Here is a 26,376-nt window from a genome sequence, read left to right as displayed (position 1 = left end):
GCAATTATTGGATTAAAGTAGACAGTGCACTTATGTTATGCTTTGTTATTCATGGAGATTGCAGTCAAACAGGAAGGGTGTACCCATCTGATGCTGACGTATTCAGGTGATGGTTACTGGCAACATCATGTTGAGGCAAAGAGGGATGATGTGTCGTCATGTAGTAGGATGGGTTTTCATTTGAGGGAATATCTCTTTATTTCAAAGTGGGAGAGAAGGAGGTCAGTTGTAGCGACTGAATAGAAAAAAGTCACGAAGACATCTTAAAGTGTCTGGCCCGTGTTATCCCTTGCAACCGTCAACAAGGACTCTTCAAGTGGGTGCCATCAGGATGTTTTGTTCTCTGAAGTTTAGGCTCCTCTGGAGCCACAGCCTCTACTTCAGCCATGTCAAATTGCAGCCATTCCTGAATGGCAAAGTTGTGAAGGACAGAGCAGGCAGTCATGCTTCTGAAAATCTTCTCTGGTGCATACTGTAGATTCTCAACTGAGCTCTCCAGGCAGCAAAAGTGCATTTTCCACTCCCCCCATGGTTTTCTCGATCATCAGTTAGCTACATGTGCCTCATTTTCCTGCTCCTCTGCTTCTGCTCAGTCCAGACGGATTGGAGTCATCAGTCATGGCAGCAGGGAGCATGCCTTGATACTCAGAATCCATCATTGATGTGGTTTTCTTCCTTGAAGGGGCCAGGGAGGGCTGAATTGCAGAGGATGAAGGCATCATGACAATGTTTTGCAGATCAGGCATTCACATGAATTATCCTCAGAGTGAGGGTAGGGGTCTGAAAACCTTTGAATAGTCTGAACCTGAAGCAAGAAATGAAAATTGTATAAGCCTCAGTAGCAATAAATCAAAAAAAGGGTAGAAAAAACATCTCCAAACCACTCAAATCACTAGCCAAACCCTTCAGGCTCTTCAAAGCTCATAAGCTCCTCACGCCTGTCTTGATTAGTTGATAACATCAGGAAATGTATGTGGGCTACAGGTGAAGACAGGATCAAGCTCAGTTATGATGAACCCACTGTTAAACAGTCTGCTACTGCTCACTGTTGAAGTTCACAACTCAAAAATGGCCATTTGGACAGAGTACTGGGTACAACAGCACCAATAGAATTGTACGCTCGTCTAAATCTGTATCTTCAGCAGGAACAGAAAAAAAAACTGAGAAGGAAAAGGGATGGAGAATTTTATATATGTATTTTACTGAACCTGCTTTGGTTTCCCTTTTTTACATTTTCAAGGGGTTTGTGTACATACCTATACATTATATAAATATTAGTCTAATATGTAAACAAATTTTGTGCTTACACAATCTGCCTTTTGCTTTTTCTTGTTCCTTTATGTGTCTAAAATCAAAGCTGTCTCTTTGCTGCAGTACAAGAATTTTACCTTGTTCTTTCATGTCAGTAATTTATGCCAGTGGTAGTTAGGGGAGGGGGACATTACAGAGGTGTGCAGCAATATTTCCTACAGTACAGTACTGAAAGAGTGCTAAGCTGTCTTCATGAGGAGATGTTCAAGTGAGGCACTGTCTGCCCTTTCAGATGAATCTCATGGCACGATTCAAAGAAGGATTGAGAGTTTTCAGTTTTCCATTGTCAGAGTCAACATTCCTCTCTCGTCCAATGCCACTACAGACAGATTAATTGGTCATCTGTCTCAATTGATGTTTGTCGGACCTTGCTGTCTGTAAGTTGACTGCCATGTCTGTCTGCATAACAGTGACTATATTTCAAAAGTAATTTATTCTCTGTGAAGTGCTCTGGGATATCCTGGATAAGCGATAAAGCACTTTGGTTATGCAATTTGCCTCTTTCCGTGGCCTTGTCAACATTCACCAAACACTTAGCAATCAGTTGTTGTGAACTTGTGAAATAGTTCTAGCTTGAATATTTTTTTTGAAGCTGTGGCTATGGCTAGCTACCCTAAGTGGAATTAGCATACCATTGTGTTTTACTTTGCTTCTTTGAATTATCCTTCCTTGTGCCTGTGTCTTCTGTAATTGGAGGTTCACCTTCTCTGAATTGCTTTCACTGGGACTGTTGACATAATGTTTGTTGTCTCATTTGTTTGTCCGTTAAGTTGCACTAATATATATCTAAGAAGGGAAACTGTTGCCCATAGCACCTGATCAAGACAAGAGTGAGCAATTTGTGAGCTTTGAAGAGTTTGGAGGGTTTATCTAATGATTTCAACGGTTTAAAGGTGCTTTTTCCTGCACCAGTCAAAGAACATTGAGGCCCATTTAGTGTCCTAAATATGGCCAATGATTTCACATGGGACTTTCTGATTTGTATGGCATAGTGTCACCTGAGGCAGTGCATTTCCCCACTAAACAAAATATAAATTACTAACAAGCATTGCTTGAAGTCTTTTCTTTTACAATATTCATACTCAGGATGTGCGTGTCGCTAGCAAGGCAATCATTTGTTGCCTCATCTCAACTGCCAACATTTGGAAACAGGCAATTGGTGGGTTTGAAGAAAGAGCAACATGTGGAGCAATATTTGCAAGTGAGGAGAGCAAATGAACCGATCAGGAGAGGAAGATAACATGTGAGTGGACTGCAAGCCAACATTATGGCCTCAATATTAATTTGGAAATGTGTTAGGAGCCAGGGGTTTGGGGATGGTGGGGGAAGACGGGTGTGATGTGGTAAGTCCAGAAATAGGTCCAACTCCTGTCAGCGACTTTCTAACTCTACCAGCTCATTACCATTTTACTTCTGGATTTGGCACAACAATTAACATGATGAGATCCCCCAAAATAACTCCAATATTCAAAGAACTGATTCCAAAGTGGAACTTGGAGGAATTGGAGTCGCAATTAGCAGAACAGGAAATTTAAGAACAGTCAAAGGTTGTGCAGCATTCTAATGAAGCCTTGCTTGATCTGCTGCTGGGGTCAGTGGCGAGCTGGAGAGGGATACCTTTCCCCAACAATAGGAGGAAGAAACTTACTGCTAACACCAAGAAGGCGTGGCTGGAGGTGGCCGGGAGGTGAGCATCAGGTGCAGTGTCATGTTCATGGGTTTGGTGCAGAAAGCATTATAATGATTTAACCAGGTCAGGAAAGGTGAATATATTTGTATATTCCCCCTCATCCTGCTGTACTCATCACCCCACCTCTTCAGTCTGTCTTCTCATGCCTACTGCTTCACATCACTCCTCATACCCATTTGCCTCGCCTTATCTTCGATGTGCTTCATCACATCCTCAACTATATATCCACCACTGCCACTCACTCCCATCCTTATGAAATTTCAAGCCTCTCCCTGATACCCACCCTCACCAAATGCACTGCAAGTATCAGGTCAACAGATGCCAATACAGTCACTCATGGATCTTTTCTCTCTCTCATTGCAGAAGAGGAGAGCACAGAACATCCTCGAGAACCGCGTTAGGGAACTGGAGCTGGAGCTGGATGAACTTCGGATCATTCGGGAGGCGGAGGGGGTTATTGAGAGGAGTTATGGGGAGGTAGTCACACCTCAGGTAAAAGCAGTAGGTAGATGGGTTACCGTCAGGGGAAGGAGAGGGAACCAGCAGGCAGTGCAGGGATCCCCTGTGGCCGTTTCCCTCAACAACAGGTATACCGTTTTGGATACTGTTGCGGGGGACAACTTACCAGGGGGAAGCAATGGGGTACAGGTCTCTGGCACAGAGTCTGTCCCTGTTGCTCAGAAGGGAAGGGGGAAGAGGAGCAGAGCATTAGTCATTGGGGACTCCATAGTTAGGGGAACAGATAGGAGGTTCTGTGGGAACGAGAGAGACTCACGGTTGGTATGTTGCCTCCCAGGTGCCAGGGTTCGTGATGTCTCGGATCGTGTTTTTGGGATCCTTAAGGGGGAGGGGGAGCAGCCCCAAGTCATGGTCCACATAGGCACCAACGACATAGATAGGAAGAGAGATGGGGATTTAAGACAGAAATTCAGGGAGCTAGGGTGGAAGCTTAGAGCGAGAACAAACAGAGTTGTTATCTCTGGGTTGTTGCCCATGCCGCGTGATAGCGAAGCGAGGAATAGGGAGAGAGAGGAGTTGAACACGTGGCTGCAGGGATGGTGCAGGAGGGAGGGTTTTGGTTTCCTGGATAATTGGGGCTCTTTCTGGGGTAGGTGAGACCTCTACAAACAGGATGGTCTTCACCTGAACCAGAGGGGTACCAATATCCTGGGGGGGAGGTTTGCTAGTGCTCTTCGGGGGGGTTTAAACTAATTCAGCAGGGGAATGGGAACCTAAAACGTAGTGCCAGTGTAAAAGATGTTGAGAGTAGTGAGGTCAGGGATAAGGTTACAAGGACGCAAGAGGGCACTGGCAAGCAAGAACCTGGTTTAAAGTGTGTCTACTTCAACGCCAGGAGCATCCGGAATAAGGTGGGTGAGCTTGCAGCATGGGTTGGTACCTGGGATCTCGATGTAGTGGCCATTTCGGAGACATGGGTAGAGCAGGGGCAGGAATGGATGTTGCAGGTTCCGGGATTTAGATGTTTCAGTAAGAACAGAGAAGATGGTAAAAGAGGGGGGGGTGTGGCATTGTTAATCAAGGAGAGTATTACAGCGACAGAAAGGACGTTTGAGGACACGTCTACGGAGGTAGTATGGGCCGAGGTTAGAAACAGGAGAGGTGAGGTCACCCTGTTGGGAGTCTTTTATAGACCTCCAAATAGTTCCACAGATGTAGAGGAAAGGATAGCGAAGATGATTCTCGACAGGGGCGAGAGTAACAGGGTAGTTGTTATGGGGGACTTTAACTTTCCAAATATCGACTGGAAATACTATAGTTCGAGTGCTTTAGATGGGTCAGTTTTTGTCCAGTGTGTGCAGGAGGGTTTTCTGACACAGTATGTAGACAGGCCAACCAGGGGCGCTGCCACATTGGATTTGGTACTGGGTAATGAACCCGGCCAGGTGTTAGATTTAGACGTAGGTGAGCACTTTGGTGATAGTGATCACAATTCGGTTAGGTTTACCTCAGCGATGGGCAGGGACAGGTATATACCGCAGGGCAAAAATTATAGCTGAGGGAAAGGAAATTATGATGCGATTAGGCAAGATTTAGGATGCGTAGGATGGGGAAGGAAACTGCAGGGGATGGGAACAATCGAAATGTGGAGCTTATTCAAGGAGCAGCTACTGCGTGTCCTTGATAAGTATGTACTTGTGAGGCAGGGAGGAAGTTGTCGAGCGAGGGAGCCGTGGTTTACTAAAGAAGTTGAAGCGCTTGTCAAGAGGAAGAAGAAGGCTTATGTTCGGATGAGATGTGAAGGCTCAGTTAGGGCGCTTGAGAGTTACAAGCTAGCCAAGAAGGATCTAAAGGGAGAGCTAAGACGAGCAAGGAGAGGACACGAGAAGTCATTGGCGGATAGGATCAGGGAAAACCCTAAGGCTTTCTATAGGTATATCAGGAATAAAAGAATGACTAGAGTTAGATTAGGGCCAATCAAGGATAGTAGTGGGAAGTTGTGTGTGGAATCAGAGGAGGTAGGGGAAGTGTTAAATGAATATTTTGTGTCAGTATTTACAGTAGAGAAAGAAAATGTTGTCGAGGAGAATACTGAGATTCAGACTACTAGGCTAGATGGGATTGAGGTTCACAAGGAGGAGGTGTTATCAATTTTGGAAAGTGTGAAAATAGATAAGTCCCCTGGGCCAGATGGGATTTATCCTAGGATTCTCTGGGAAGCTAGGGAGGAGATTGCAGAGCCTTTGTCCTTGATCTTTATGTCGTCATTGTCGACAGGAATAGTGCCGGAAGACTGGAGGATAGCAAATGTTGTCCCCTTGTTCAAGAAGGGGAGTAGAGACAGCCCTGGTAATTATAGACCTGTGAGCCTCACTTCGGTTGTGGGTAAAATGTTGGAAAGGGTTATAAGAGACAGGATTTATAATCATCTTGAAAAGAATATCGGGGGCAGGCTGCAGTGAACGGGCCTCTGGCACGGGGTCCTGCACTGTGGCTCAGAAGGGAAGGAGGGAGAACGGGAGAGCACTAGTCATCGGGGACTCGATGGTGAGGAGTACCGACAGGCGGTTCTGTGGGCGCAAGCGAGACGCACGGATGGTTTGTTGCCTCCCTGGTGCCAGGGTCCGTGATGTTTGTGATCGCGTCTTCAGGATCCTTAAAGGGGAGGGGGAGCAGCCAGAGGTCGTGGTGCACATTGGCACCAACGACGTAGGAAGGAAGGGTGGCACAGATGTTAGAAGTGAGTTTAGGGAGTTAGGCTGGAAGCTGAAAGCTCGGACGGACAGAGTTGTTATCTCTGGTTTGTTGCCGGCGCCACGTGATAGTGAGGCTAGGAATAGGGAGAGAGCACAGCTGAACACGTGGCTGCAGGAATGGTGTAGGAGGGAGGGCTTCCAGTTCTTGGATAATTGGACTGCATTCTGGGGAAGATGGGACCTGTTCAAACAGGACGGGCTGCATCTGAACCAGAGGGGCACCAATATCCTGGGAGGGAGGTTTGCTAGTACTGTTCGGGAGGGTTTAAACTAGTTTGGGAGGGGGATGGGAACCGGACTTGTAGTCCAGGGACCAGTGGGTCCACTCAGAAAGACAAAGAGTGTAGTGAGGTATTGGGGAAGGTAGCACTGTCGCAGAGGACAGATGGGCACGGAGAAGGGTTAAAGTGCGTATACTTCAACGCAAGAAGCATCAGGAATAAGGTGAGTGAATTGAAGGCGTGGATGGGCACTTGGGACTACGATGTTGTGGCCATCACTGAAACGTGGATAGGTGAGGGGGAGGAATGGTTCTTGGAGGTACCTGGTTATAGATGTTTTCATAAGATTAGGAATGGTGGTAAAAGAGGTGGGGGGGTGGCATTGTTAGTTAGAAATAGTGTAACAACTGCTGAAAGAATTTTCGAGGAGGATCTGCCGACTGAGGCACTGTGGGTTGAGGTCAGGAACAGGAAAGGAGCAGTCACCTTGATGGGAGTTTTCTATCGGCCCCCCAATAGCAGCAGGGAGGTGGAAGAGCAGATTGGGAAACAGATTTTGGAAAGGAGCAGAAGTCACAGGGTAGTAATTATGGGGGATTTCAACTTCCCAAATATTGATTGGCAACTCTTTAGATCGAATAGTTTGGATGGGGTAGTGTTTGTGCAGTATGTCCAGGAAGCTTTTCTGACTCAGTATGTAGACTGCCCGACCAGAGGGGAGGCAATATTGGATTTGGTACTAGGTAATGAACCAGGGCAAGTGATAGAGCTGTTGGTGGGCGAGCACTTTGGAGATAGTGATCACAATTCTGTAGCATTCACTGTGGTAATGGAGAGGGATAGGTATGTGCAACAGGGCAAGGTTTACAATTGGGGGAAGGGTAGATATGATGCTGTCAGGCAGGAACTGAGGAGCATAAGTTGGGAGCATATGCTGGCAGGGAAGGGCACGGTCGAAATGTGGAACTTTTTCAAGGAGCAGATAGTAGGGGCCATTGATAAGCATGTCCCTGTCAGACAGGGAAGGGATGGTCATGTGAGGGAACCGTGGTTGACAAGAGAGGTTGAGAGTCTTGTTAGGAAGAAGAAGGATGCGTATATAAGGTTGAGGAAAAAGGGCACAGGCATAGCTCTGGAGGGATACAAGATGGCCAGGAAGGATCTGAAGAAAGGGATTAGGAGAGCTAAGAGAGGGCATGAAAAATGCTTGGCGGGTAGGATAAAAGAAAACCCCAAGGCCTTTTACGCGTATGTCAGAAATATGAGGATGACTAGGGGGACCGTAGGTCCGGTCAAGGACAATAGCGGGAGACTGTGTGTTGAGCCGGAAGAGATAAGTGAGGTTTTGAATGAGTACTTCTCTTCGGTATTTACGAATGAGAAGGGGTGTATTACTGAAGAGGACGGTGTGAAACAGACTGGTAAGCTCGAGGAAGTGCTCGTTAGGAGGGAAGATGTGTTGGGGTTTTTGAATAACTTGAAGATAGACAAGTCTCCCGGGCCTGACGGGGTATATCCAAGGATGTTATGGGAAGCAAGGGATGAAATTGCAGAGCCGCTGGCAATGATCTTTTCATCTTCTCTGTTGACGGGGGTGGTACCAGGTGATTGGAGGGTGGCAAATGTTGTGCCCCTGTTCAAGAAAGGGAATAGGAACAACCCTGGGAATTACAGGCCAGTTAGTCTTACTTCGGTGGTAGGCAAGTTGATGGAAAAGGTGCTGAGGGATAGGATTTCTGAGCATCTGGAAAGACACTGCTTGATTCGGGACAGTCAGCACGGTTTTGTGAGGGGTAGGTCTTGCCTCACAAGCCTGATTGAATTCTTTGAGCAGGTGACCAAGCAAGTGGATGAGGGTAAACCAGTGGATGTGGTGTACATGGATTTTAGTAAGGCATTTGATAAGGTCCCCCATGGTAGACTTATGGAGAAAGTCAGGAGGCATGGGATAGTGGGGAATGTGGCCAGTTGGATTAAGAATTGGCTAACTGATAGAAGGCAGAGAGTGGTCTTAGATGGTAAATACTCAGCCTGGAGCCCAGTTACCAGTGGCGTGCCACAGGGATCAGTTCTGGGTCCTCTCCTGTTTGTGATTTTTATTAATGACTTGGATGAGGAAGTCGAAGGGTGGGTCAGTAAATTTGCAGATGATACAAAGGTTGGTGGAGTTGTGGATACCGAGGAGGGCTATTGTCGTCTGCAAAGGGACTTGGATAGGTTGCAGTGCTGGGCTGAAAAGTGGCAGATGGAGTTTAACCCTGAAAAGTGTGAGGTCGTCCATTTTGGAAGGACAAACACGAATGCAAAATACTGGGTTAACGGTAGGGTTCTTGGGCATGTGGAGGAGCAGAGAGACCTTGGGGTCTATGTGCATAGATCGTTGAAAGTTGCAACTCAAGTGGATAGGGCTGTGAAGAAGGCATATGGGGTGTTAGCGTTCATTAGCAGAGGGATTGAATTTAAGAGCCGTGAGGTGATGATGCAGCTGTACAGGACCTTGGTAAGGCCTCATTTGGAGTACTGTGTGCAGTTCTGGTCGCCTCATTTTAGGAAGGATGTGGAAGCCTTGGAGAGGGTGCAGAGGAGATTTACCAGGATGTTGCCTGGAATGGAGAATAAGTCTTACGAGGAAAGGCTGAACATTCTAGGCCTCTTCTCATTAGAACGGAGAAGGATGAGGGGTGACATGATAGAGGTTTATAAGATGATCAGGGGAATAGATAGGGTAGACAGTCAGAAACTTTTTCCCCGGGTGGAGCAAAGCGTTACAAGGGGTCATAAATTTAAGGTGAAGGGTGGGAGATATAAGGGGGATGTCAGGGGAAGGTTCTTTACCCAGAGAGTGGTCGGGGCATGGAATGCCTTGCCTGGGGAAGTTGTTGAGTCAGAAACTTTAGGGACTTTCAAACGGCTTTTAGATAGGTATATGGATAAAGGAGAATGATGGGGTATAGATTAAATTGTCCTTGACAGAGGACAAAGGATCGGCACAACATCGTGGGCCGAAGGGCCTGTTCTGTGCTGTATTTTCTATGTTCTATGTTCTATGTTCTAATAAGTTCATTAGCGATAGTCAGCACGGTTTTGTGACGGGTAGGTCGTGCCTCACAAACCTTATGGAGTTTTTCGAGAAGGTGACCAAACAGGTGGATGAGGGTAAAGCAGTGGATTTGGTGTATATGGATTTCAGTAAGGCGTTTGATAAGGTTCCCCATGGTAGGCTATTGCAGAAAATACGGAAGTATGGGGTTGAAGGTGATTTAGAGCTTTGGATCAGAAATTGGCTAGCTGAAAGAAGACAGAGGGTGGTGGTTGATGGCAAATGTTCATCCTGGAGTTTAGTTACTAGTGGTGTACCGCAAGGATCTGTTTTGGGGCCACTGCTGTTTGTCATTTTTATAAATGACCTGGAAGAGGGTGTAGAAGGATGGGTTAGTAAATTTGTGGATGACACTAAGGTCGGTGGAGTTGTGGATAGTGCCGAAGGATGTTGTAGGGTACAGAGGGACATAGATAGGCTGCAGAGCTGGGCTGAGAGATGGCAAATGGAGTTTAATGCGGAAAAGTGCGAGGTGATTCACTTTGGAAGGAGTAACAGGAATGCAGAGTACTGGGCTAATGGGAAGATTCTTGGTAGTGTAGATGAACAGAGAGATCTTGGTGTCCAGGTGCATAAATCCCTGAAGGTTGCTACCCAGGTTAATAGGGCTGTTAAGAAGGCATATGGTGTGTTAGCTTTTATTAGTAGGGGGATCGAGTTTCGGAGCCACGAGGTCATGCTGCAGCTGTACAAAACTCTGGTGAGACCGCACCTGGAGTATTGCGTGCAGTTCTGGTCACCGCATTATAGGAAGGATGTGGAAGCTATGGAAAGGGTGCAGAGGAGATTTACTAGGATGTTGCCTGGTATGGAGGGAAGGTCTTACGAGGAAAGGCTGAGGGACTTGAGGTTGTTTTCGTTGGAGAGAAGGAGGAGGAGAGGTGACTTAATAGAGACATATAAGATAATCAGTGGGTTAGATAGGGTGGATAGTGAGAGTCTTTTTCCTCGGATGGTGATGGCAAACACGAGGGGACATAGCTTTAAGTTGAGGGGTGATAGATATAGGACAGATGTCAGAGGTAGTTTCTTTACTCAGAGAGTAGTAGGGGCATGGAACGCCCTGCCTGCAACAGTAGTAGACTCGCCAACTTTAAGGGCATTTAGGTGGTTATTGGATAGACATATGGATGAAAATTCAATAGTGTAGGTCAGATGGTTTCACAGGTCGGTGCAACATCGAGGGCCGAAGGGCCTGTACTGCGCTGTAATGTTCTAATTCTAATTCTAATTCTAACACGAGAGAGTGAGAAAGGATCAGAGGTGGGTCTCCACAGATTTGCCAGCTCACAAGTGCAGAGAGGGCAGGATTGAAGATAAATAGATCTTTGGCATCCCTGGCTGACGGAGATGGGGCTACATGGTGACACAATTAAATATCAGTGACCCACATGTCATACAGCCATCAGTCATATAGCCTTGAATTCAACAGCGAGTCAAATAGGATTATTTTCATAATGATAAGTTGCAACATTCTTACCTGCCAGTACTAATTTATATCTTTTTATCTCCAAACAGGGTCTTCATGTGTGCAGTTGGTGGATGTCATGGATGATGATTCCTCAGAGGAGCTGATGCTTTCAGAGGGTGCATCATCACAGGACACATGCAGACCATGCACCAGCTCAGATACTGGATCGTCAGTGGGTCCAGTTACCTGGTGACTCACACTTCATGGGTGAGCAAGAGCAGCTGGTGTTGGCAGGGACATCAGTGGAGAGTCTGTGTTGGAGAGCGCTGCCCTCTCCAACCTCCTCTAGCTGCACCCTGGGGATCATCAATTAATAGGAGAATCATTGAGCAGCAGCTGAGGATGTGTGGTGCACTGACAGTCCTTCCAAGCATCGTGACCAAAAATGCATTGAGAATGGAGGAGTCTCCATCAAGCATGAGTGGATTGACGTCATTGTCGCTATCCATTGCAGTGGGCAGAAACCACCTGCACGTTAATGGAGTATTATTTCCAGTTTGAGTAGCCTTGGCTCAGTTGGCCACACACTTATCTGTAAGTTAGGAGATTGTAGGTTCAAGTCATACTCTAGACAGCACAAAATCTTGGGTGGTATGTCAGTGGGGGAGCTTCTGCATTTTGGATGAAACATTAAGCCGAGGCTCCATCTACCCTCTTAGGTGGACATAAAAGATCCCTATTTTGAAGAAGAGCTGGGGTGGTCTCCCAGGTGTCCTGGCCAATATATATCCCTCAACCAACATCACAAAAATCAGATTATGTGGCTATTATCACATTGCCATTTATAGGAACTTTTATGCTCAAATGGTTGCTGCGTTTCCTAAATTACAACAATGACTACACTTCAAAAGTACTTCATTGGCTGTAAAGGTTGCGTAAGTATTGGTTGGACGCTATTGTCTGCATTTGAGGTTGTGAATAGCTCTATATAAATTCAAGTCTTTTTGTTTTTATCCATTGAGATTTTCACAGAGGTTCCATCTAGAATACTAATTTTTCTACTCTTCCTTCTCAAGCCAGGGTTTCTGAGGACAATTATTGTACACCAAACAGTATCCCCGTTGATATTAGCTAACTCAGTACAGACTAGGGATTGAATCAGCCAGCTTTGTCATCTGTATGGTAAGCAACATAGCAGGCAGTGAATTTATCAGACCAGCCATCAGGAAAACTGATCATGACATCTTTCCGTTCACTTAACTCACAAACCCGTGGAGCTGTGTGGTAAGTTGTTGAGCACTGAAGGTCAAATATTGGAACAGTTACCATAGAAATACCCAGAGCCAAACCCACAGGTTTCAAATGAAGAAGATTAAAATAACAGATGAGTTGAAACAATATTTTCCCACGTCTTTTAAATGCTGATGACCCAGATCTCAACACTGGCAGGTCTGAGACTTCAATTTCTGGCTTATCACTGTGCAAGTCTGTCAGATTCTTAGCAGCAAAACTGTCAGTGATATTAACCTGGAAATTGAATACAAAGTTTCTTGATGGAAAAATATGAAAACCTACCTGTTCCTGCAATATCTGCTGAGTACTTTATGGGCTGGATTTTTGTCTGCACCTCCTGGGCATGAATTATTGGTTGAGTGGGAACTCTGGGGGGTAGGGGGGTTAGGTCAGGGAGGAGAATTGAGAGGAGAGGATTTCACCCTGGTAATAATTAAATTGGAGTGAAAATTGTGTAGTAGCTATGCTGTAGTAGCTATCCATGTTGGATTTTTCAGCAGACTTCCAAGCCAATGCAGGTGAAAATCTATCCCTGTATGCCTTCCAACTTTCATCCTTTGAGCTGTAGGAACCAAGATGCCAAATCTGTGAAAATGAATGTGGTGTCGATAGTCTTAGTGCAGCTGTTTTTAAATGAGTTTGTCTCCTGTGAGAAAAATACACCTGCAGATTTTTTTTTTATGTTGCTCAGTGAAGATTATCTATCTCTATTAGCTGTGGTTCAGTTCCACAGAGTTGTTGGGTAACCATCGTTGGATTCCAAATATATTTGCACTGCTATTAACAAAAAATCCAGTGTCTGGGCCTGACGGACAGGTACAGGTGCTGATTAGTACAATTGTCCTCAGCTGCATCTGTAGTGACACAGGCAGGGAGCCTCTCTTCCAAACTTAACTCACCACTGTGGGTGATGAGGACAGTGTAAATCCCACATAATGTTTAGTAGTCGACTGACTTCCTGACAAACCGCGCCTGTGAAATGAGTTCCTTGATCAGAGTCAATGCTGACCGGTACTCCCCATCTGGGGATGTAATCCTTACACAGGACCTTCGCGGTGTGATTGGCCGTGGCTTTTCTGGCTGGGACGGCTTCTACCCATCTAGAAACTTTGTCGACATTGACTAAAATGTCGGTGTATTATTGGCAAGGTGGAAGAGTGATATAGTCAACTTGGAAGCACTGGAATGGGCCGGCTGGAGCAGGGGCTCTTAGTTGAGGCATGATTGTAGTGGGTCCTGGATTGTTTTTCTGACAGACCAAACAGCGGTCAGCTACCAGCTGTGCATGTTTTTTAAACCCTCGACCCCACCAGCTTTTCTGGAACCGTGCTGTCATTTGTTGCGGGGCCAGGTGTCCCCAGGAGTGAATTTGTTGGGCTAAAAAAGGCATCAGTGCCTGTGGTGCGACAGGTCTCTCGGTGTCCCTTTGCCTCCAGATGCCATCATCACATAACTTAATCCCCGCTTCTATCCAGGTCCAGTTTTCATCTTTGGAGCATTCACTCTGCATCACTAGTAGGTCTTGTGTCAGATGGGACGCATTCAGTTTACATATTTGCGTCCGTGCATCCGGGGGATCACCCTGCGAGGCGGCTTCCTTGGCTGCCTTGTCGGCTGGGGCATTCTCCTTTGCTTCTATAGTGTTGTCTTTCGTATGGGCTTTACATTTCAAAATAGATACCTTTTGTGGCAATTGCATCGCCTCTAGCAAGTCTCGAACTTCTTTCCCATTTCGAATAGGTGGACCAGCTGCGGTGAGAAATCGTCTTTTGCGCCACAACTGACCAAAGTCGTGAGCGACTCCAAAAGCATACCGTGAGTCTGTGTAAATATTAGCTGTCTTCCCCTCTGCTATTCGACATGCTTCCGACAGGGCTCACAGTTCGGCTTGTTGGGCCGACGTTCCTGAAGGCAGGCATCCCACTTCCACAACTTCATGTAGGGTTGTAACTGCCCATCCTGCTTTCCGTGTACCGTTGTCAACAAAAGAGGATCCGTCTGTGAATAGGATTAAATCTGGGTTGAGCAATGCTTCTTCTGCTGCTAGGGCTACCTCCTCTGTCTCTTCCATAATCTCCACACAATCATGTTCTTCTTCCTCTATCTCATCAGACCATGGGAGCATAGTCGCTGGATTTACCGGGCTGGCCCGGACGATGTGGAGATTGGGAGACTCTAGGACTGTTGTCCATCTGGTCCATCTAGCTGCGGTCACTTGGGATACTCTGTTCATGGATAGCAAAGTGTGAACTGTGTGTAGACACTTAATGGTTAACTTTTGATCAAACACCAGACCTGCAGTAGCCATTACTGCTTGACATGTAGCTTCCATAGCTCTTAAGCAACTGCCCCATCCTAGGGCAACCGTGTCCAGTCTTTTTGAATAATATCCAATAGGTCTCTGTTTGTCCCCGTGCTCCTGTGTCAGTATGGCAGTCATATATCCCTCTTTTTCGTGTACAAACAGGGTGAATGGTTTCCCATTGTCGGGGATTCCCAGGGCTGGCGCTGAGCACAAAGCCCTCTTCAAGTTTTCAAAAGCCTCTTGTTGTTCTTTGGTTAGAGTAACAGATTCTTTAGAGGTCCGCTTTCCCTTCAAGAGATCGGTTAATGGTTGAGCCAGCTGTGTGTAGGAGTCGATCCAGTTTCTGTTGAAGTTACACAAACCCAAAAAAGACCTAAGTTCCTGAATAGTAGTTGGCTGTTTGGCAGCTCGAATAGCGGCAGTCCTGTCCTGGGTGAGTTCTCTCTTTCCCTTTGAAATTTTTTGTCCCAGGTACACGACCTCTCCTTGAGCTATTTGCGCTTTGTTGATACTGGCTTTGTGTCCTCTCTGATGAAGGTGGTCCAGCAGGGTACGCAGATCTTGCTCGTGCTGTTCTTCTGTCTCAGAGGCTAACAGAATGACGTCCACGTACTGGATGACCGTGGAGTGCATGGAAGGTAACTCCCTCAAATGGTTTTGTAGGGCCATATGAAATACCGTAGGGCTGTTGTGGAAACCCTGTGGCAGTCGTGTCCAGGTGTACTGTTGTTGTTGTACGGTAAAGGTGAACCACGGATGGACCTCGGGTGCCAGTGGCACCGACCAAAATCCATTAGCCATATCGATAACAGAAAACCATTCGTGTTCTGGCTTCAGGGCATTAAATACCGTAGAGGGGTCAGCTACCAGAGGAGCCTTTTCATCAAGACACTGGTTAGCCTTCCTATAGTCGACCATAAGCCGCCAAGTCCCGTTTGGTTTCAGTACTGGCCACACAGGGCTGTTGGATGTACTGTGTGTTTTAACTAGCACGCCTCGCTCCTCTAACTGTTCGATTACGAGTAAGATTCCTGCAATGGAGGTTGGACTAATGGGGTATTGTTTATTACAGGGCGGAGCAGATCCCGTAAATGTTGCCGGTTCCATTTGAAGTAGCCCACAATCGTTCTTATCCTGGGCCCATATTGGGTGTTCCCTCAGCTCCTCTTTCTTCAAACTTCTGATAGACCAAGTTACCTGGCCGCCTTAAAATGTAATGAAGAGTTCAGTTGGGTAAGAATGTCCATACCGAGAAGAGCTTGGTCCACCGGACCTATCCAAATTGGTGTTATCAATTCGTGCAGACCAAAACCAATACGTACGGGCTGAGTCTTCCTGATCACCAACTTATTGCCCCCTGCTCCGTGAGCTGTTTTAGTCTTACCGTCCATCGGTAGGAGGTTTCCGTATTGTTGGGGTATGCACGTTAATTCGGCTCCGTTATCCAATAAGAAGTCAATATCTTGGTTGCCCACCCTCGCAGTTATATACAATCCATCTTTTCTATGTTCTAATAGCGCCCGGAGAGGCACTGAAACGACGAGGGAGGGCTCCTCTAGTTTTTTGTCACACTGAGAAAAGATGATAACTCCTTCTGTTGCTGGGGTGTTAACTGGATAAGCTGTTAAGCTTTTCTAAGAGGTCGTTAGCATCTAGAGATGGGCCTGGTTTGGGTTTCGGGTTGTAGCCTGGGTGTCCTCTACCTCGTCCTCTCGCTTTACACATCTTAGCCCAATGGCCTTCCTTCCCGCAATAGTGACATGCGCCGGGTCGCCAACCTTGCCCCTTGTCAGGCTCTTTCGGCATACGACCTGTCTGCAGAGCTCGTAGTTTTGCTCCCATGTCCCTGTCCAGCTGACTGCATCGATCAATTAACTGCGCGTAGGTTACTCCTGCGCCTTCCTAATCTGGTAAAGTTACCTTCAACATCTTGGATAATTCTGGTTTTTAGTCCAGCAATAAAGGCAGACTTCAAGGGCACAAAACGGGTATCGCCCAGATCCTCCGGAGCAATGTCCGTTATCCCCGAGTATTCCAGCCAAGCAAATCTAAACCTCTCTTCATACTCCCGCACCTCTTCGGTACCTTTTTGCTGACATGCTGTAATTTTATTCCAATCTGTCTTTGCAGGACAGAACGCTCACAACCACTGGCTAATTGCAATCCATCCGGCATCTAGTTTTTGTTCGTCCTCATCCAAAGCGGTTTTGACCTCTCTGTTCAGTCGTCGCGCTGCTCTCCCGGGCATCATCACAGTCAGAATCTGTACCCCATCCCACGGGTGGAGGTGGTAAATTCCCTTCAGACGTTCCAATTGTTCCCACGTCTTCTGACCTCCCCCCCCACCTTTTTTGGGTCAGGCAATTCTTTGGACCACTTATCAATTTTCTCAGGATCCGCCAGGAAATGCCTCCAGTAGGTGTTGTGCTGGGCCGTGGTGACCTCGTTACCGTCCACGGTCCTCTTTTCCTGCTTAACCTCAACGCGTTTCTGTTTAAGGGGAGCTAGTCGCAGGAAAGGCAAACCATCATTATCAGTATCACTTTCTTCACTGGAGGACTCGTCCTTCGCTAAACCTGCTTCACACAGTTGCATCTTCCGTTGTTCCTTTTGTAACGACTTCAAATTCGGATATATGTTAGTCGGTGGTGGTGGTTGGTGGGGTCCGTAAAGCGGTCCTGGTCCCTTCGGTTGGATCGCTCGTTCGTCCTGTAATTGTCTTTTAAGTTCTTTATTTCCAATTTCCAGCTTTCCCTTTTCAATTTCTAGCTTTTTGTGTGCAGCCTCCAACTGTTCCGATTTAAGCTTTTCCTTTTTCAATTTAGAATTTAGAATTTAGAATTTAGAACATTACAGCGCAGTACAGGCCCTTCGGCCCTCGATGTTGCGCCAACCTGTGAAACCATCTGACCTACACTATTCCATTTTCATCCATATGTCTATCCAATAGCCACTTAAATGCCCTTAAAGTTGGCAAGTCTACTACTGTTGCAGGCAGGGCGTTCCACGCCCCTACTACTCTCTGAGTAAAGAAACTACCTCTAACATCTGTCCTATATCTATCACCCCTCAACTTAAAGCTATGTCCCCTCTTGTTTGCCATCACCATCCGAGGAAAAAGACTCTCACTATCCACCCTATCTAACCCTCTGATTATCTTGTATGTCTCTATTAAGTCACCTCTCCTCCTCCTTCTCTCCAACGAAAACAACCTCAAGTCCCTCAGCCTTTCCTCATAAGACCTTCCCTCCATACCAGGCAACATCCTAGTAAATCTCCTCTGCACCCTTTCCAAAGCTTCCACATCCTTCCTATAATGTGGTGACCAGAACTGCACGCAATACTCCAGGTGCGGTCTCACCAGAGTTTTGTACAGCTGCAGCATGACCTCGTGGCTCCAAAACTCGATCCCCCTACTAATAAAAGCTAACACACCATATGCCTTCTTAACAGCCCTATTAACCTGGGTAGCAGCCTTCAGGGATTTATGCACCTGGACACCAAGATCTCTCTGTTCATCTACACTACCAAGAATCTTCCCATTAGCCCAGTACTCTGCATTCCTGTTACTCCTTCCAAAGTGAATCACCTCGCACTTTTCCGCATTAAACTCCATTTGCCATCTCTCAGCCCAGCTCTGCAGCCTATCTATGTCCCTCTGTACCCTACAACATCCTTCGGCACTATCCACAACTCCACCGACCTTCGTGTCATCCGCAAATTTACTAACCCACCCTTCTACACCCTCTTCCAGGTCATTTATAAAAATGACAAACAGCAGTGGCCCCAAACCAGATCCTTGTGGTACACCACTAGTAACTAAACTCCAGGATGAACATTTGCCATCAACCACCACCCTCTGTCTTCTTTCAGCTAGCCAATTTCTGATCCAAAGCTCTAAATCACCTTCAACCCCATACTTCCGTATTTTCTGCAATAGCCTACCATGGGGAACCTTATCAAACGCCTTACTGAAATCCACATACACCACATCCACTGCTTTACCCTCATCCACCTGTTTGGTCACCTTCTCGAAAAACTCAATAAGGTTTGTGAGGCACGACCTACCCTTCACAAAACCATTTGCAGACCGCCTTCAGTTGGTCCTTCGCATTAGTCAGGTCGCGGTCGCGTTGAGCTTGTTGGATAATTTCATTACGCTGTCGGATCTGGCCCATTACGGCTAGGGACTATTGGGTCCGATCTTAATCCTTTAAACGGATTGTTTTTCCCCAGACTCTCTTTATATCTTCCAGGGACCACTGTCCCGTGGAGGTACCATATTTTTGCCCAATTTCAGTGAATGTTTTAGCCAAGTCAAACTGTTGTTCAATATACTCTTTTAACTGCCGAAGGATTTCATCTTCGGGAACGTCAGGTGGGGCCCGCCCACCTTTGACGGTAGTTGGTAACTGTCAGTTGCCTTCGTCGGTCATTTTATCAATGCCAGGGATCAGTATATCTCGTCAAATACCGCCAAATTATTTTTACAGATAAACTCGAGCTGAGGGGGCTTCCTTCGAAGCCGGTGGGCTTAATAGCCGGGTCGGTATTACGCCAAATACCGCCGAATAAGGCGCCTGAATATATAGGGGGTTTCCGTTTCCCCCCGAGTCTCAAGTTGCGGAACAGAAAGTTTCGGGATCGCGTGGTGGAGTACTGAGCTTAGACAACGGCCGAGGACTTTTTTTGAAACAAAGAGGAGTCCTTACCTACGGGGCCCGATAAAGGTCCGATGTCCAGTGCTTTGGTCTTTATCCTCCAGCAATCCTGCCGACTACGCCGAGTTGTTGGATCTCAGTTGTAGGATCTCATTAGTTGCACAAAGAGAGACGAAGTCCGACTGTAGCCTTAAGAAACTTTATTGTAGTACTTAGTGGTTACATCATCAGCAAAGCGAACAACAACAACAACACCTGGGCTCTTCTCACCCTTCCTGCCTGAGCAGGGAAATCAAGCCTTTCTTATAGTTCTTCATACAAATCAGTGACACCCCCTTTATGTTCCCAATTGGTTTACAAACTTTGCAGTTTCTTGGTGTCAGGGCCTGATTGGGGTACTGCCTTGTCACCTTCTCCTCTAGCAGTTTCTCATCCCCCTATCTCCTTGGACCGTTAGGCTGATTGTTATACAATAGGCTACTATTAAGCAGTCTGCAGCTGTCCTGTTAGTTTCTGCTTGTTAGTCTACTTCTACTGATAAGCTCTCTCTGCAGCCCTGAAGTTATGAAGTCATTTCTGATAAGCTGTCTCTGCAGCTCTGAGGTTAGTTTGTTAGTAGTACATAATTGATTAATTATTTCACCTTAAATGTGCCCATATTATTCTGTCCCCACACCACACACAGACTTACACGGATTTCCCTGCTCCCGAGCCCTAATTTCACAATCGTCCACATCTACTGAACAACTTAAAATCTCAACAAATTTTATGCAGAAAAAAAGACATTAAAATGGAGTTTAGGTACAGATCAGCCATGATCTAATTGAGTGGCGGAACAGGCCCAAGGGGCTGTTCCTATGAGACATTTTTACATTTAATCACAATTCAAAATATAAAAGTACCTCAGATGTAGAAAGAAAAACAGAAAATACCTTTGTCAAAAGTGGAAGATGTTAGCGAAGGACAGCTTATTTTGAATGTCATGAGGCCTTAGTTGAGTCCAAGGTAAGGAGTACTTAGTAAATATAAAGATGTGGGTTAAAACTGACATTAATTGTCATGGTAGAATGGAATGGAGCAGCAGAGGAAAGTTTTTGAAGCATCCTTGGATATGAATGTTGTGCCAGGGGACTGGAGAGCTGATAATGTAACAGCATCATTCAAGAAGACAGAAAGGGGAAAAGCCAGGTAACTATAGATGAGACAGCCTTATATCAGCAATTGGAAGCTCCCAGCAGTTGTAATACAGGATAAAATGAATACTCAGAAAGACATGGGTTAATTAAAGATGGGCAGCACAGGGTTTGTGAAAGGTAGATTTCAGCTGACAAATTTACATTTTGAGAGAAGGAATAAGGAGAGAAAATGAAAATAAAATGGTAATGTGTTAAAAGGAGTAAAACCAATAATGTGACTTTAAAACAATGCAAATCTTTGCTTAGACCACAGTTAGAATATTGCCCTGGAGCACTGGGTATGATCGACCGTCATTTACCCTAGATTACTGCTGCAACAATCGGATGAGTACAATGGGATTCGAGATGGCCAGCTTTCATCAGGAGGTTGTTAAGGACCCATGGATCTGGTTGCGGTGACACTCATGATCCCAGAGGGACATGCCACTGAATTACGAGACACTAGCTCTTCCCAAGGCCAGGGCCTACTTCCCCCAGTCTCTGGGCTGCATTTAGTGGAGACGGCAGGGGTCCCACCATTGGAGCTGAAAGTACAACCCCGCTTCAGCAGGCAGCAGGACCAGGGCCACATTTTGCCACCTGAAGATGAGGGCTCATCGATGGCTGTGCACCCTCAAAGTCAGGTAAGTGGGTATGGGGGTGCTGGGGCCGGTCAGCCAGACCACAGCGATGGGTTGGGGCATTGCTGAGGGCAGGCAGTGCATTGCCGAAGGGGCAACCATTGCCGCCAGGGTGGGGGGGAGGGGGGGGGTGCGGTCCTCCCTGGGCCAAAGAGTGCCCAAAGATGAGGGCACCCCTCTCCTTGGAGCCCACTGGGAGATCACCAGGGTTTACTTGGTGGTCTCCTCATGCAGTGGAGGACCGCCCAGCCACTGGTAAAATACTAGTGGAGGTGGGAAGAGGCCCTTAGCTGCCCACTTACGTGGCTCAATTGGGCTCCAGGCAGCTCACCATCTACCAGCTTTCCTGCAACTAGCAAAGTGGCATGGTGGTAGGAAGTCATCAGGCATGCTGCCCAACGCCTTCCCGCACCGTTTTGCCAGCCTTCCCACTTTCCAGCCCATTCCAAAAGCATTGGTAAAGTTCAGCCCTCTGTGTCACAAGCCAGGCAAGATCTGATTGCTCAGGAGCAGCTGCAGTCAGCAGGAGGCTAATCACAGAAAGCAGCTGCCAGGAGTTGAGGGACACCTCTGCCCCATGTCCCTCATTACCATATTGGGCCCCTTCCACCATCCAACCCCACACTTTCCAGCTTCCTGATATCAGCCAAGAAGGCAAACTCAGAACCGAGAACCCAGCTCTTCTAAACCTGGGTGAAAAGCGCAGGGTCCCTGGGGATAGGTGTCTGCCCACCTGCAGAGCCCACCTTCTCTTGCTCCTTATCATCCTCAGGGATACCTTATGCACAGAACTGCAGGCAGTTCTACATTGTTCTTAGTTAAAGCAGTGGTGTGATATTTTGCCTTTTTACTGTTAAACAAATCTTTTAAAGCATTGTCACAGGAAGTTTGCTGCACAGTTGTAAATTCTTTGCAAAACGTGTTACCTAATTACCTCACCACTGTCTCCCCAATGCTGGCCTCTTGATTACAATGCTTCATGCCAATTCCTTTGACAACGTTTCAATGTCTGAACTTTAATAGGTCATCTGCTTTCTGTGGTGAAGTGTGCACCCCACCATCAGTGTCTACAGGTCTTGAATCTGTCTGTCGTTTCCCATTAAATAAAATGTTTCTCAGATGTTGCTTGTGGGATAAGTATTTAGAGCTGTTTTTTGAACATTCTTTCACTTGCTACTGTTTACTGACTGTAATTGCAGTTTTTCACCGAATAAAAGATTTATTGTTTGCTTCGTTATTTTGCAACAATATTCTTGCTCCTTGAGTTCACAGCCCCAGTCCGCAGTGATTCGGAGCATTTGACCAGGTTGGCAGGGGAGTTAACACAGGTAGAATTTACCATGGGCTGAACACTTGTGCCATCAGCTGCTCTTTAGCTGCTGTGAGCGTGCAGCCCTCTGAGGGGCCACAGTCACTAGACTGGGTGACATGCTGCTTAGTGGAACAGTGGCATAGTGGCTATGTGACTGAACTAGTGATCCAGAAGCTTGGACTAATGATCCAGAAAGAAAGAAAAACTCGCATTTCTATAGCACCTTTCATGACCTCAGGATGTCCCAAAGCGCCTTACAGCTAACCAAGTACTTTTGAAGTGTTGCGATGTAGGAAATGCAGCAGCCAATTTTCACACAGCAAGATCCCACAGACAGCAATGTGATAATGGCCAGATCACCTGTTTCTGTGATGTTCATTGAAGGATAAATATTGGCCAGGTCACTGGGAAAAACGTCTCTGCTCTTTGATATAAAGCATCCACCTGAGAGGGTGGGTAATGGCTTGGATCCCGAAAGATCTGAAGAATCTTTTCTCCACGGGGACCAATGCAGGCACATTCTGTGATGGGGGAGGAGATGGGTTAACAGGCAGCTCCACATGTGGTGCCTTCCAGTGTATTTTATAATCTCTCCCCTCTGGAGGGTAGCTGTCCATGATGTAAAGCGAGTGGTGTAGGAGGAGCCCAGTTTATTTAAATTATGTGACCAGCCTCTCACCCTTGTTTGTCTATCCTATGGATTTTTTGGGGGAGGTCAATGATTCGGGAAAAAAAACTGCCTTCCAGCTATTCCATTTGTTTCTATTGCATAAGAATAAAAAATTAACTAGCCCATTAACTCCTCTCAGTCACTATATATGAAAGTGGCAAAGTGAGGCCGGTAGCTCATTTTTGAGTATACAATACAAGTTTGACAAATGCATAGAGCTCTGACTCTCCCAGCTCGACAGTGATGTGCGTTGGCACTATAACTGTGGCCATTTGTGTCCTTCACTCAGCTATTCAGGCTACACCTGTTACTGTTGTGCAATTGAAACATTGAAAGCAAAAAAGACACCGTGGGATGCACATAAAGATCCCGAACAAGTGAGAGCAGCCAGAGGGCAAAAGTAATTGATGTGAGATTCTGTGAGAAACAAACCCAGGCAAAGATGAAAGAACTCAAACAAAATACAGCCAGATTACTTAAAAATGCAGCAAAATTATTTGGAGTCCTTATCGAAAGTAACTCATAAAAAGAATGTGGGGACTGTTCAAAGATTGTTTCATTCTTGATGTTACTTCCTGTTTCAGCAGAAATCTGTCTTTGAGTACAAAGATTCAGTATCATTAAATGAAAACAGAGAATGCTGGAAATGCATGAATCAGCATATATAACAGAAAGGTCAAAGCTTTGACTAAGATGGCCAACACCTTGACTTTAAAATTCTTATCCTTGTTCTCAAATTCCTCCACGGTCTCACCCCTCCCTATCTTTGTAACCTCCTTCAGTTCTACAAACCTCTGAAATCTCTGCATTCCTCCAATACTGGCCTCACTATTAAATAATAAGGGAGGCGGTGGTGTAGTGGTATTGTCACTGGACTAGTAACCCAGAGACCCAGGCTACTGCTCTGGCGACATGGGTGCAAATCCAACCACAGCAGAAGGTGGAATTTGAATTTAATTAATAAATCTGGAATGAAAAAGCTAGTCTAATGATGGCCATAAAACCATTGTCGATTGTTGTAAAAACCCATCTGGTTCACTAATGTCCTTTAGGGAAGGAAATCTGCTGTCCTTACCTGGTCTGGCCTACATGTGACTGCAGACCCACAGCAATGTGGTTGACTCTTACATGCCCTCTGAAATGGCCTAGCAAGCCACTCAGTTGTATCTAACCACTACGAAGTCAATAAAAAGGAATGAAACCAGACAGACCACCCGGCATCAACCTAGGCACCGGAAACGACAATGGCAAACCCAGCCCTGTCGACCCTGCAAAGTCCTCCTTACTAACATCTGGGGGCTTGTGTCAAAGTTGGGAGAGCTGTTCCACAGACTAGTCAAGCAACAGCCTGACATAGTCATACTCACGGAATCATACCTGACAGACAATGTCCCAGACTCTGCCATCACCATCCCTAGGTATGTCCTGTCCCACCGGCAGGACAGACCGAGCAGAGGTGGCGACACAGTGATATACAGTAGGGAGGGAGTTGCCCTGGGAGTTGCCCTGGGAGACAACATTGACTCTGAACCCCATGAAGTCTCATGGCCTCAGGTCAAACATGGACAAGGAAACCTCCTGCTGATTATCACCTACCGCCCTCCATCAGCTGATGAGTCAGTACTCCTCCATGTTGAACAGCACTTGGAGGAAGCACTGAGGGTGGCAAGGGCACAGAATGTACTCTGGGTGGGGGACTTCAATGTCTATCACCAAGAGTGGCTCAGTAGCACTACTACTGACCGAGCTGGCCGAGTACTAAAGGACATATCTGCTAGACTGGGTAGGTGTCAGGTGGTGATGGAACCAACAAGAGGGGAAAACATACTTGACTTCATCCTCACCAATCTACCTGCCGCACATGCATCTGTCCATGACAGTATTGGTAGGAGTGACCACCGCACAGTCGTTGTGGAGACGAAGTCCCGCCTTCACATCAAGGATACCCTCCTTCATGTTGTGTGGCACTACCACCGTGCTAAATGGGATAGATTTTGAACAGATCTAGCAATGCAAAACTGGGCCATGAGGCGCTGTGGGCCATCAGCAGCAGCAGAATTGTACTCAACCACAATCTGTAGCCTCATGGCCCGGCATATCCCCCACTCTACCATTACCATTAAGCCAGGAGACCAACCCTGGTTCAATGAAGAGTGCAGGAGAGCATGCCAGGAGCAGCACCAGGCATACCTCAAAATGAGGTGTCAACCTGGTGAAGCTGCAACACAGGACTATCTGCGTGCCAAACTGCGTAAGCAGCATGCGATAGACAGAGCTAAGCGATCCCATAACCAACGGATCAGATCTAAGCTCTACAGTCCTGCCACATCCAGTTGTGAATGGTGGTGGACAATTAAACAACTAACTGGAGGAGGTGGCTCCACAAATATCCCCATCTTCAATGATGGGGGAGCCCAGCACATCAGTGCGAAAGATAGGGCTGAAGCATTTGCAACATTCTTCAGCCAGAAGTGCCGAGTTGATGATCCATCTCGGCCTCCTCCTGAAGTCCCCAGCATCATAGATGCCAGTCTTCAGCCAATTCACTCCGCGTGATATCAAGGAACGACTGAAGGCACTGGATACTGCAAACGCTATGGTCCCTGACAATATTCCAGCAATAGTACTGAAGACCTGTGCTCCAGAACTTGCCGCACCCCTAGCCTAGCTGTTCCAGTACAGATAAAACACTGGCATCCACCGTGCAATGTGGAAAATTGCCCAGGTATGTCCTGTACACGAAAAGCAGGACAAGTCCAACCCGGCCAATTACCGCCCCATCAGCCTACTCTCAATCATCAGCAAAGTGATGGAAGGTGTCATCAACAGTGCCATCAAGCGGCACTTGCTTAGCAATAACCTGCTCAGTGAAGCTCAGTTTGGGTTCCGTCAGGGCCACTCAGCTCCTGACCACATTACAGCCTTGGTTCAAACATGGACAAAAGAGCTGAACTCAAGAGGTGAGGTAAGAGTGACTGCCCTTGACATCAAGGCAGCATTTGGCATCAAGGAGCCCTAGCAAAACTGAGGTCAATGGGAATCAGGGGGAAAACCCTCCACTGGTTGGAGTCATACCTAGCACAAAGGAAGATGGTTGTGGTTGTTGGAGGTCAATCATCTGCGCTCCAGGACATCACTGCAGAAGTTCCTCAGGGTAGTGTCCTAGGCCCAATCATCTTCAGCTGCTTCATCAATGACCTTCCTTCAATCATAAGGTCAGAAGTGGGGATGTTCACTGATGATTGCACAAGATCAGCACCATTCGCGACTCCTCAGATACTGAAGCAGTCCGTGTAGAAATGCAGCAAGGCCTGGACAATAGCCAGGTTTGGGCTGATAAGTGGCAATTAACATTTGCGCCACACAAGTGC

This window comes from Heterodontus francisci, chromosome 19 (genome assembly GCF_036365525.1).
Source record: "Heterodontus francisci isolate sHetFra1 chromosome 19, sHetFra1.hap1, whole genome shotgun sequence".
Classification (NCBI taxonomy): domain Eukaryota; kingdom Metazoa; phylum Chordata; class Chondrichthyes; order Heterodontiformes; family Heterodontidae; genus Heterodontus; species Heterodontus francisci.
This window is presented reverse-complemented; position numbering follows the sequence as displayed.